Here is a 13,070-nt window from a genome sequence, read left to right on the forward strand (position 1 = left end):
TAGAGTTGCTCTTTTTTTTTTTTTTTTTTTTTTTTTTTTTTTTTTTTTTTTTTTTTTTTGACAGGCAGAGTGGACAGTGAGAGAGAGAGAGACAGAGAGAAAGGTCTTCCTTTGCCGTTGGTTCACCCTCCAATGGCCGCCGCGGCCGGCGCGCTGCGGCCGGCGCACCGCGCTGATCCGATGGCAGGAGCCAGGAGCCAGGTGCTTTTTCCTGGTCTCCCATGGGGTGCAGGGCCCAAGCACCTGGGCCATCCTCCACTGCACTCCCTGGCCACAGCAGAGGGCTGGCTTGGAAGAGGGGCACCCGGGACAGAATCCGGTGCCCCGACCGGGACTAGAACCCGGTGTGCCGGCGCCGCTAGGCGGAGGATTAGCCTAGTGAGCCGCGGCGCCGGCCTTAGAGTTGCTCTTTCAGGCCAGAGAATTTGTGGGTAATTTTCCATTTCTATGTTATGTATTTTCTGTATTGTCAAAAACTTCTCCAACAGACATACATCTACCTTTGGTGTTACTAAATAGCTTTAATTTGGAAAATAAGAGTGTTTATGATACACAGTTCTGTGAATTCAGTAGCTGAATCTGGTGCCACACTTACCAAAACATGCTCCTTTGTACCATGTAAGAATGAGATAAAGGGCTTGAAATGAGAGTCCCGAGAATTTCTACCATCTTGCATCTAAAAGACTCTAGTATGTGCAGAGCAGTTGGCAAGGCTGTGATTTTTCATATGGAGACTCTACATTTCAGGACAGAGTTGCTGCCTTTGGATGCCCAGGTCCATAGATATCTGTCTCATTGCATCAATTAGATTAAGAGTTTCTGAAGGGCCAGACCCATTTTATCTTATTTGTTGCTGAATTCTGACACCGTCTCCAGCCTGGATTTACGTATTCACTACTTCTACAAAAGGTATAGCTAATGGTTTTCCCTCTGGGAATGGTGCCTCCAGCCAAGCTCTAAGAGTGATGATGGTTAGTTCACAGATGCACTTGAGATGACCGTGACATTTCAGTGGTTCTCAACCAGACTGTATATTAATTTTACCTGTGGACCTTAACAAAAATCTTGATGCCTAAACCCAATGCCAGAGAATCTAATACAATTGTTTCGAGTATTAAACATAAATCTCCCAAACTCTAATATGCAGCCTGTGATCACTGGGTACTATAAAAAGGAAACAGTTCTGCATTCTACCATATTGTAGTTTTAATTTTGCTGTTTTGGGTATTTCATAAATATTTATTAGAAAATTAAAGTCGGTAAGAAAGCCACCCCCTTTAATAATAATAGCTAATATTTATTAAGCACTTACCATGGGCCAGCCACTAATCCAAATGCTTTTTATATATTAACAGATTTTATCCCTACAATACTCCTATAAGATATACATTATTTTTATTGCTATTTAATTTATTCTTAAGCAAATGAGGCCCATGGGCGTGAGTAATTAGAAAAGCTGAGTTTCAAAGCTAAAAAGCAAAGCCTAGGAGCACCTCCATTTTTAATCCAGAGTCTCTTTGCTTCAGGAAAATCCAGTAAATACCCCACATCTTCAAGAATTTTCTGGACTATGCTCAGTAAAGATGAACTTAACTGACATCTTACATTGCCTTTTTTTTTGTTATTGTCTGCATCTGGCTTTTCCCCAAAACATACAGCAGCCACTTTTTTTAGATGTCTGACCTTATGCTATGCATTTCACCTACATTGCTCCAATTTGCCCTACAATTCCGTTTTGTTCTCTAGGGAATGTGCTACACACACTTTGTTTGCTCCAAAGAAATTGTGTGCACTACTCTTGCCACTGCTCCCTCACCTGGGGCCCTTATACTACTGTTATGTGTTGAATAGACGAGTGTAGTGCAATGATTCATGAGTCACCAAGATAGGTACTTCTGGTTTCCTGTTTTGTACTCTTGGATAGCTCAGTGAACCTCTCTGAGTCTCAGGTTCTATCTCTGAAAAATAGATTGCCTAGCACCAGCTGCTGAACAAGGAAAATGCAGACCCTGGCTTCATGGGGCTTGCAGTTCATTCTATTTCCACCAGGAGAACTAAATGAAATGATGCCAAGTGAAGTCCTTACTTAGGTCTGAGAGGCATGCAATTATTACTGCATTAGCTGCCCCCCTGCCCCCATGTGGCATAGTAGGTTAGGCCTCCACCTGTGGAGCCGACATCCCATATGGATGCTGGTTTGAGTCCTGACAGCTCCACTTCCCATCCAGCTTCCTGGTGATGGCCCAGCAGGGCAGTGGAGGTATGGCCCAAGTGCTTGGGCCCCTTTGCCTACATCAGAGACCCAGAGGAGGCTCCTGGCTTCAGATCGGCCCAGCTCTGGCTGTTGTGGCCATTTGGGGAGTGAACCAGCACATGGAGGATCTCCCTCCGTGTCTATGTCTCTGCCTGTTAAATGAATAGATAAATCTTTAGGAAAAAAAAAAAAGTTAGCTACTCATTCAATATATTGTTTAATTGAAAGCAAACAGTCCATTGGACAACAGCAGGAAATCTAATTACCCCTCCTCCTCTGACACACGTATAATATTACCTAGCATGCTACTTCGAGCCTTCATCACTACAGATCTTGCTATTTGCTGTCATGTCATGTCATCGGGGCTTGGGGGTCCAGGTGATCCCTTCTCACCTTTCTTGTGAGCTGATGGTCTGTTCAGAAAAAGGGGGACTGAGGAAGAGAAGAGGAGGAGGGGGAGAAGATACAAATTTCTCATTCAGGAAGCACTGGAGGTACTCTGGCGCGCATAATTTTGTTGTTGAAACTAAATGCCTCTGCTATTGAAACTGAAGAAGGAGGGGGAGAACTGGTCTCTTTAAAACAGACATTGGATAAATCAGCTACACTTCCAACAAAATGCAAAGCTAGATAATTGTGTAGTTGCAAGATAATTGCTTTAAAGCAAGGAATTCCGTTTTCAGAACTAATTAATTCATAATGTAAGGAGAACTGAAGTGTGCTAATGGGCATTTCAAGCAGCTGGGGAAGCATTTTCTCAGGGCTATCAGTGTCCCTTTGCTTGTGAACTCACTGGGAGAGAATACAAAACATCTCAACAGGAGGCCCTCCAGGAATGGCCCTGCCTGGCTCCCCTGCTCCCTTTTGCTAGATGACACCTTCGCGGCAGATCAAGCTGGCCTCTCTGCCCTGTCAATTATTAGCTGTCTTCAGTTAACCTCTCTCCCGACTTTCTTCATGTGTAAGACAGCACAATGAAACCCTCCAGAATCACAGAAGGGATGGACGCCCGGTATGGGATATTCATTCATTATCTCTCGCACGCTCGCTCGCTCGCACGCTTTCTCTCTCACCAGAGACCCAGATGTGCGGGAATCTCCTTTATCTAGTCCTTTCGCTAGACCCACTCGGGGCCTTGGGTGGACTCTGCTTCTCCCGCAGCTGCCGGCGCCCCATTTCCTTTATCCTAAGGGCAACCAGGTCCTGGGATGCTCGCAGCCTGGGAGGCGGAATCCAGAAGTCCTGGCTCCCTGCGCTCTTCGGTGTCGGGGTGGGGAGATGGGTGGAGAGGCGCGAGCGTGCGACCCCTTCTCTACTCCAGGTAGCCGCCGCCGCTCCACGCCCCCTGGCACGCGCGCCTTTCCCGGGTCGCCGACGGCGCGCCGGGCCCGCAGCCGCGCGCCGCGGGGGCCCAGGGCGCCCCCTCCCTTCCCCCGCTCCCCTCCCCTTCCTCCCTCCCGGTACAATGACTGGGCCGGAACGGCGCATCAGCCGAGTCTCATTGGCAGCGGCCGCCCCAGCCCCCAGAGAGGCGGCGGGCGGGGGCAGCCGGGGAGAGAGGCGCCGCGAGCCGGCGCTGACAGGGCGAGGGGCAGGCGGGACTCGAGGACGCGAGGAGGGCGGCCCGGGGCGCAGCTGCAAGTGCGGGTGGAAGCGAGGACGCGCGGCAAGCGCAGCCGCGGGCCGGGGGATGCGGCGGGCGCCGGCTGCCCAGCCGGCCGGGGAGTCGCGGCGCGTGGCTCACGTGCTGAGCAGGAGCTCTGGCAGAGAGGAGGAGGAGGAGGAAGAGGAAGGCAGCCGCCGGGGAAGGCGCGGCGCCGAGCGGAGTTCCCGGGCTGGCGCGGGGCAGAGCTGCCAGGTCCCGCGCGGTAGGCAGCCGAGACAATAAAGTAGCGGTCGACAGCCCCGGGCGCGGGAGCGAGGAGGCGGCCGAGCAGGTAGGTGGGCGACGGCGCCGAGTACCAGGAGCGCGCTGCCCCGGCGCGGCCGACACCCGGCGCGCCCTGGGCGCGGCGCGCAGGGTTTGGAGACTCCCAGCGGAGGTGCGGGTCCCCGGCGTCGGGCGAGCAGGAAACCCCGCCCCGCGGCTGGCTGGCTGGCTGCAGCCTCCGCGGGAGTCCCACGGGCACTTGGCGCGGCGCTCGAGTCTCTTTGGTGGTGTGGAGACAGGAAGTTTGGCGGTTTCGAGGCGTCGGCGCTGGTGGGGTTTGCAAACGCGCCGGCCGGGGACCATGTGCTTTGGTTGCCGCGCGTTCGTGGGAGGTAGGGAGGGGAGCTGATGAGTCCCAGATCCGGCTGCCCACAGATACTTGCAGAGGGCAGCGAAAGCAGTGGCGACGGGGTGGGGGTTGTTCTTCTGGGGGTGGGCTAAGGGTACTAAAGGTTCGGACAGGATGGCCGCCCTTTTCAAATAGGTGTGTCAGATCCCAGCCCCTCCTGAGCTGCGGAGGGTGTGTGCCTGTGGACCGCTTCCCTGTGTGTGTTCTGGAGTATTTCACTTTTTTTTCATTTTTTTGTCTGAAGAAGGAAGAACGAAGATGTATATGGCTCGTCTTTTTGAGAAGTGCCAATTCGTTCGGACTAGAGGAGTTTGTCCTTTGCATTGGATGCCCTGGGCCTCTCCACAGTGAGGGGAGAGCTTGGGTTGCATCTGCTCGTGGCCCCGAGAAAGCAGCCGCAAGAGGAGGTCTCGCTCCTGCTCTCCTTTGTGTGGCCGCTTCCTTCCAGAAGTGAGAGGGCTGGGTTGGGCTGGGCGCTCCTGGGTGGGGTGATAATTATCCCGAGCATTCCTGCGACCCGCTGGGACTTGTAAACACCCCGGAGCCAGCTCCTGTGAACTTCCGCGGACTGAGGGGGTTTTGTGTGCTGGGACCCAGACTGCTGGGTCTGGAAGGTGGTCCCTTGGGGGTGTGGGGAGGAAGCCCTCGGGGGTGTTGGCAGCAGTAGGCTTTCAGGAAAGCTGGTTGAGCCTTTCAAGGTTAGCCTGTGTTTGCCTCAGAAGCTTCACGCAGCCAATTCGAAGGATGTGTACTAGATGATAGCTCAGTCCCCAACATGCTGTTTCCTGTCCCGAAGGGAATGGGTCTCTGGAGCGTGCAAATCAGAGCTCCGAAGGGGAAGAAAGGCGGCGTGGCCTTACGTAACCTCGCCCAGCTGCACACTCACCTGCCAGAGGGAGGGAGGGAAAGGGGGCGGGGTTACGAGCGCTTCTCGCTTGCCAGGCACCCCGGTGGGCACTTCTGGGGGCATCATTGGGAGTTCACAGGATGGTAAACCCAGCCCCAGAGGGAGGCTGAAGTCTGGTTTCACGCGGTAGGCTCAGAACCACCTACAGTGCTTCTAAAAGGGACATCCCCTGGTGGAGTTCATGGTGATGAAGATGAGAACAGTAAGGTAGTTACCTCTATGTTGTTCACACGACTTAATGAGATGATGTTTAAGAGTGACTGACTCAGGGTAAGCACTCTGCATTTTTGACATGAAGTAGATGGCTATTGTACTGGTGATTCTGTAATTTCTCTTCGTATATCTGAGAATTTTATTACAGCAAATCACACATAGGGTCGGTGCTGTGGTGTAGTAGGTAAGCCTCTGCTTGTGCTGCAGGCATCTCATATGGGCACTGGTTTGAGTCCTGGCTGCTTCACTTCCAATCCAGCTCTCTGCTATGGCCTGGGAAAGCAGTAGAAGATGGCCCAAGTCCTTGGGCTCCTGCACCCAAATGGGAGACCTGGAGGAAGCCCCTGGCTCCTGGCTTTGGATTGGCCCAGCTCTGACTGTTGTGGCCATTTGGGGAGTGAACCAGATGATGGGAGACTTCTCTGTCTCTCCTTCTCTCTGTGACTCTGCCTCTTAAATAAATAAATATATTCTTAAACGGGGGGGGGGGGGAGGGGGGAGAAGGCACACACACACAACCCCTTACATTTCCTAGAACAGGGCCAGAAGGATTCAGACAATCCCAAGGACTTCTTGGACAGGATGACACGATCATTTCTTGGTGATTTCTGCAAGTAGTATTCAAACACTTTTATTTGCTTACATTCAGTAACACAGGTGGAATGTATTTGAACAATGTGATGGTGGCAAATGCAGAAATCTGTTAAAATGCCATCACGGTGAGGTTTGCTTTTCATTATTACCGGCCAGCTTCTCTCCTGGGCGTGCAAGTGCTTGTCCTGAGCTTCACTTTGTTTCGAAAGTCATAGTTGCTGTGTTAGTGGCAGAGCAGTGACCAGGTGGCTCGTACAGGCGGGCAGCGGCACTGGAGCCCAGCAGTGTCAAAAGGCATGGGAGGAGCTGACTTCACAGCCCCCCAGAGTGGCAGACAGCTCCAGTTCTCTACGTGGTGTTTACACACACCAGCACCAGCCTCTCCTCGCAGGAACCCCGAGAGTCCTAGTGCTCCAGATGACTCCACAGATTTAATTAAGGCTGTGCAGTGCTTTTGAGCAGACAAAAAGGCAGTTTGGGCTAACTGACAGTCCTAATAGAGTGTGCAAGAAACACTCAAAATCCCCTGCCTTACCAGCCTGCAAGAATTCTTTACAATTTCAGCAAATCTTCATAGTTACCTGACACACATCAATACAGGTGTAAGTCTTGGACTGAACGTGATCCCTGTCTCTCTTTTTCCCGCCTCCCTTCTTTGCTGCCTCCAGGTCCGCCCCAGAGATGGGATTTTCTCACAAAGGCACTGTTTGTACATGCTCATGCACTGAGGGTCACTTGCAGGACTTTCTGCAGCCTGTTTGATCAATAAATAACGTTGACTGAGTTCATCATCAGGATCCAGGTGTGTCTTCCTATTAAATAACGCTCCCTCTGTACATGCGCTTTTTCTTTTGTTTCAGAGATCAGGGGTCTTTTTTAATTTTAATTTTTTGATAATTCACTTGTTTCTCAGTCCTTAAGATTTTTTTTTACCTCCCCTTCTGGTAAATGTTTGTCCTGGGAAGTCAGAGAGAAGAGGTAAGATACCGGCTTTCTGTTGTTAGAAACTTGATAAACCACCTACATAATTTAGAGGCCAAATCTCCTATTTCCCTTAATAACCTGATTTACTGAAGTTAAAAAAAATAGATTTTTTGCCTAATCTCATAGAGCAGTGTTTTTCTTCCTTCCTTCCTTTGTTTCTTCCTCCCCTTCCACCCCCCCTTCCTTCCTTCCTTCCTTTTTCCGACTTATTTGAAACACAGAGTGACAGAGAGAGAAAGAGGTCTTCTGTCTGCTGATGCACTCCCCAAATGCCTACAACATGCAGGATTGGGCCAAATCAAAGTCAGGAGCCAGGAAATCTAACCAGGCCTTCCTATGGGTGGCAGGAACCCAGGTACTTGGGCCATTGCCTGCTGCTCCCAGGCGCATTAGCAGGAAGCTGGATTGCAAGTGCAGAGTGGCTGAAGCTTGAACCAGGCACTCTGATGTGGGTTGTGGGTGTCCCAAGAAGTACTTACCGTGCTGCACTACAAACACCACCCCAAGCAGCGTTTTTCAAAAGCAAGGTCATGAAACCCATTTAGTGGGTCACAAACAGAATTTTTTTTTTAAATGTATGTAAGCCAGAATGTGTTAGCAATGTCATATGTTAGTGAGGGTTCTATCGTCTCCTGACACTTGAGGTCGGTTGTCTGTGTGGGATTGTGTGTACCTTCTGGGTTGAAGTAGGAAACATAATTCTTACTGTGAGACACTGTCGTGTTTGAAAGGCACTGCCACAGAGCGTCTGGATCTCTTAGTTTATTTTGATAATAAGTGATAAGCCCCCAAATTTAGGTGGAATTAGGATATAGAAAACATGTGTACTGTATACCTATATTTTCTTAGATATGGGTTCAAGTTACTAAAAGTACCTGAATAGGTCTGGCTTCACGAGCATCTTGCTTAAGCCTGAACAGTGACTTCAAGACCTGACTTCTTCCTTTCCATTCTTCAGTCCCACCCTTCTCTTCTCTCCTCTGTGTATTGGATTCCTCCCTGTGTGGCAGGATGACCATGTAAACAACTTGAGGTTGAAGTCCAGCAACCCACAGGTTCCCAGCTGTCGAACAAAAATCTCAAAATCCGTTCTGGTCCTCATGATGGGCTTGGCTTCTGCAGAGGTCAGGGGCTGTGTCCCCACAATGGAGTCCCAGTCAGACTGTGTGGAGTGAGGACACCACACGGCTGAACCGCCACTTTAATGTGGTTGTGGGACAAGCGGGAAATGGATGCAGACTAAGTCAGGAAGAAGTGCCCACTGCAGTGTACAAGTGCCTAATGCAGACATGCTAATTGCTATTCTCTTGGATGCCCCAAATAATGGGAGACGAGCTGAACCGTGTGGAGGCAAATAGGTTATCGATATGATTTCTCATGTGTGTAAGGCAAACCTGTCGTTCCCAGCATGGTCAATATCAAGACTTAGGAGATCAAATGCAGGACAAGTCAGATTGGTAGGAGTTCTATTCTCCTGAGGGGGAAAAGGCTGAGGCATTGATTAAAAGCCACTCTTACAAGGGGTGATCATGATCCTTTTTGCATTTTTGTGCAAGTATTGGAGGCATTTATTTGAAACAATTTGTTGTGCTATTGTGATGAAAGTGGTAAAAATGTGTCTTAGAGCAAATTCTTTGAACATACCTCCTTAAGGCTGAAGGTCAGTGAGAACTGTACAGGGCTCTTCTCTGCCCTGAGATATTTATTTAGGTCTGTGTTACATTGCTCTTGGGGATGTGCTGGTTTTAATTGTCCTCTGCTTCCCATACAATTAACCAGTGAGAAGGGGAGCCCTAATTGTGTGTGGTGGTGAGGATGATGTTCACTCCCAGTGGAGTTCCCTAGCAGTAGGGTGGTCATGCTGCCTTGCCCAGGTGAGTCCTGGTTAATGTCATGGCTTCCAGTTTGGGATGATACATGATATGGTCATCCTACTTGTAAAGTCTACTTCAGGGGGCTGGGATTTGGGATCTGCTTAATAGATTAAATTATCTTACCATTCCTTTCACTATACAAAACTAAATGATGATGCTCAAGGATGCATGCTTATGTGGACAAAGTATAAAGAAAATAACTATAAAAACATCAGGATATTATAGAGTTGATTATCTCTCTAAATATGTATATGTGTGTGTATATATGTGTGTATGTATATACATGTATATATGAGAGGCAGGGAGACAGAGACAGTTCTCCTCCACTGGTTCACTCCCCAAGTGCCTACAACAGTTGCAGCTGGGCCAGGCTGAAGCTGGGAGCCAGGAATGCAATCCAGGTCTCCCATCTGGGTGAAGTGAACATAATCACTTGAGTCTTTCAGTTCTGCTCTCCAAGGGTCCACACTGGCAGGAAGCTGGAGTCAGGAGCTGGAGTTGGGATTTGAACCCAGACACTCTGATGTGAGACACGTGTGTCTTAACCTTTAGTCTAACTGCCTGCCAGTGTTGGTTCTCAAAGAGGGGTGATTTTGCCCCTCCAGGGGAATTTGTCAATGTTCGGGGGAATTCTTGACTGTCCTGGTTTGGAGTGAGAGAGATACAGGCATCTAGTGGGTGGAGGCCGGGGTGTTGCTGAACATCCTACAATGCATGGGAAAGCTCCACAGCAAGGAATTTTTCAGCCCAAAATGTGTATGGTGCCAAAGATGAGAAAGCCAGGGACAGTGGGTGCGCTGGAAGGAAGGGAGGGAAAGTAGTTAGGAGATTCTGGGGAGACAGAGTGATGGATATGTGGATAGTCACTGGGAGAGAACTATGGAGCTGTTTGTGTCTTGCTTACCTTTTTAAAATATGTGGAGCTTAGAAATAGAAAAAACACTAAGGAAAATAAAGACATCCTTGTCTCAAATGAAGGATAAACCTGATGCCTAGTAGTATCTTGTGCAGATATAAAGTCTCAATTAAATAATAATTGAACTAATGGTGACACAGCAGCATGTGGTCACCCAGTGCTCACCTCTGCTGAGGTTCCTCTCTGCTGTCTGTGAGGTTTCCTCATTCAGTGCTCACCACACCCCATAAGGCAGAGACTTTTTTTTTAAGATTTATTTATTTATTTGAAAGGTAGAGTTACAGAGAGAGAGAGACAGAGAGAAAGGTCTTCCATTCACTGGTTCACTCCCCAATTGGCTGCAATGGCTAGAGCTGTGCTGATCTGAAGCCAGGAGCCAGGATCTTCCTCTGGGTATCCCATGCGAGTGCAGGGGCCCAAGCACTTGGGCCATCTTCTCCTGTTTTCCCAGGCCATAGCAGAGAGCTGGTTTGGAAGAGGAGCAGTAGAGAAAGGAACTGGCTGCCCATGTGGGATGCTGGTGCCGCAGACAGAGGCTTAGCTTGCTGTACCATAGCGCCGGCCCCAAGGCAGAGACTTCTTTTTTTAAACTTTTGTTTAATAAATATAAATTTTGAAAACACAACTTTTGGATTATAGTGGTTTTTCCCCCCATAACCACCCTCCCACCCGCAAACCATCCCATTCTTCGTTAAGATTCATTTTAATTATCTTTATATACAGAAGATCAACTTAGTATATAATAAGTAAAGATTTCAACAGATTGCACCCATACAGACACATGAAGTATAAAGTACTGTTTGAATACTAGTTTTACTGTTAATTCGCATAGTACAGCACATTAAGGACAGAGGTCCTACATGGGGAGTAAGTGCACAGTGACTCCTGTTGTTGATTTAACAATTGACACTCTTACTCATGACGTCAGTAATCACCCGAGGCTTTTGTATGAGCTGCCAAGAAGGCAGAGACTCTTACAGCTGTGTTAGTCTGTTTTCCTTCGCTGTAACAAAATATCTGGGGCTGGGTCATGTGTCAAGAAAAGAGTCTTATTCAGCTCATAGTCCCAGGGGTTCAAGAGCATGGTGCCAGCTTCCTCTCAATTCTGGTAGAACTGCATGATGGGTGACATCATGGTGGGGGTGTCTGTGAGAGGGAGGGGTCACAGGACAAGACAGAGAGCAGGGAAGGGCCAGTGTGCCTGTTTTCTACCAACTCAGTCTGGTGGGAACTCACTCAGTCCTCTAGATGAGCTCAAATCCCTTCAAGCATGGTGCCCCCAATGGTCTCCCAGTGGCCCCACTTCTTAAAGGTCCCACTACCTCTTAAAAACCAACACGCTGGGGACCATGTTGCCAACACATGAACTTTCTCAAAACCATAACCAACCCCTGGCACCCCTTCCTGCACTGGACAGCTGAGGGAACTGGTTGCGAGGTTGTTTTGGCGTAGTATTTGTGGAGTTCCCACAGTCTGCAAGCTGACACGTGTCTTACAGAGACACAACCTGTGTGTAAATCCAATTGCATGTGTTAAACCAGTGACTACGTTTTTTGTGTGTGCTGTAGTTCCCACGTCTATAAAATAGTGATAATAATAGTTCCTACCTTATCAGATTATTATGAGGATTGACAAGATAAAGTGTTTCACATAGTGCCTGCTGTGTATTAAATACTCCAAAAATGTTAGCTATTACTGTTTGTGCTTTGTAGAGGCTAGGAAAAAAATACCTGTAATATTTGCGGGACAGGAACTCAGCTAAGTATTTTTCAGTGATTTCTTGCTTTCTTACAAATATTGTGACATGGGTGTTATGAAGATTTATTGGGTTTTCTTAAAAATAGATTTATTTTTATTGAAAAGCACAGTTAGAGAGTAGGAGAGAGAATCACAGAGAGACAGAGAGAGAGAGAGAGAGAGAGAGAGAGAGAGATCGTCCATCTGCTGGTTTACTGCCCAAATGGTCGCTATGGCCAGGCCTGGGCCAGGCTGAAGCCAGAAGCCAGGAGCTTCTTCTGGGTCTTCCATGTGGGTGCAGGAGCTCAAGCACTTGGGCCATTTTCTGTTGCTTTTCCATGCACATTAGCAGGGAGCTCGATTGGAAGTGGAGCAGCCAGGACTTGAATCGCTGCCCACGTGGGATGCTGGCCCTGCAGACAGCGGCTTAACCCACTACGACACAGTGCCGGCCTCCCCCACCCCATTTTTTAAAAAAAGATTTATTTATTTATTTGAAAGGCACAGTTACAGTGAGAGAGAGAGGAAGAAACAGGGAGAGAGAGAAACATTGTACTTTCATAGCTATTTTAACGTGTACCAAAAAAAATTTCACCGAGACCTTTGTGTCTTTTAAAAGGTGGTATTCCTTCCTGCTTTGTCGAATGAACTGTTAAAACAGACTGCATAGTGTTTGCTTAGGATGAGTCTAAGAAAGAAATAGTGTCCACGTGGAGTCATTTGAAAATCTGTACTCAGCCCTCCAGTGCCTGTGAGTTCTGCCCTCAGATGGAAAATATTTGGGGAAAACATCACTTCTTTATCAAACATTATACAGAGTTTTTTCTTGCCATTATTCACTAAAAATAAAACAGAACAACCGCTGACATAGCACTGACATCATAGTGGGTATTATAAGTAATTTAGAGATAATTTAAAGCATATGGGGGATGTGCATAGGTTATCTGCAAATATTTCACTGTTCTGTAGAAGGGACTACAGCTTTGGGTATCGATGGTGGGGTCCTGAAATCAACCCCCTGCAGGCACCAAGGGAGACTATTGGGTAAAGCATAATATAGATGGTATTTAAAATGGTATTGCCTTCATAGAGAAGATGTAAATGGCCATAGTAGGAAAGCAATGCTGCTTGAACTTTGTGTGCACCAGCCACTTGGGGTTCAGCTTCTGATTGAGCAAAACTGGGGGGGAGCCTGAGACTATGTTTCTAACAAACTCTGTGTGATGCTGACCGGGCTGCTCTGGGAACCACAGAGTCCATAGCAAAGAGATCAGAGGACCCAGAAGATTCTTGAGCAGGTGCTGGGGGCTGT

The 13,070-nt window shown here is 48.3% G+C and overlaps 1 protein-coding gene across 1 annotated transcript in view; it reads left to right on the forward strand.

Annotated features, from left to right (window-relative positions):
• Window positions 1-4,052: 4,052 nt before the first annotated feature.
• The window catches only part of FRMD4B (FERM domain containing 4B), a 365,908-nt gene continuing 356,890 nt past the window's right edge, over window positions 4,053-13,070 (forward strand). The window contains exon 1 of the mRNA XM_051851478.2: window positions 4,053-4,191. The gene's annotated coding sequence lies outside the window, so the exon portion shown is untranslated. The remainder of the gene's footprint in view (window positions 4,192-13,070) is intronic.

This window comes from Oryctolagus cuniculus, chromosome 10, assembly GCF_964237555.1.
Source record: "Oryctolagus cuniculus chromosome 10, mOryCun1.1, whole genome shotgun sequence".
In the NCBI taxonomy this organism is placed as follows: Eukaryota; Metazoa; Chordata; class Mammalia; order Lagomorpha; family Leporidae; genus Oryctolagus; species Oryctolagus cuniculus.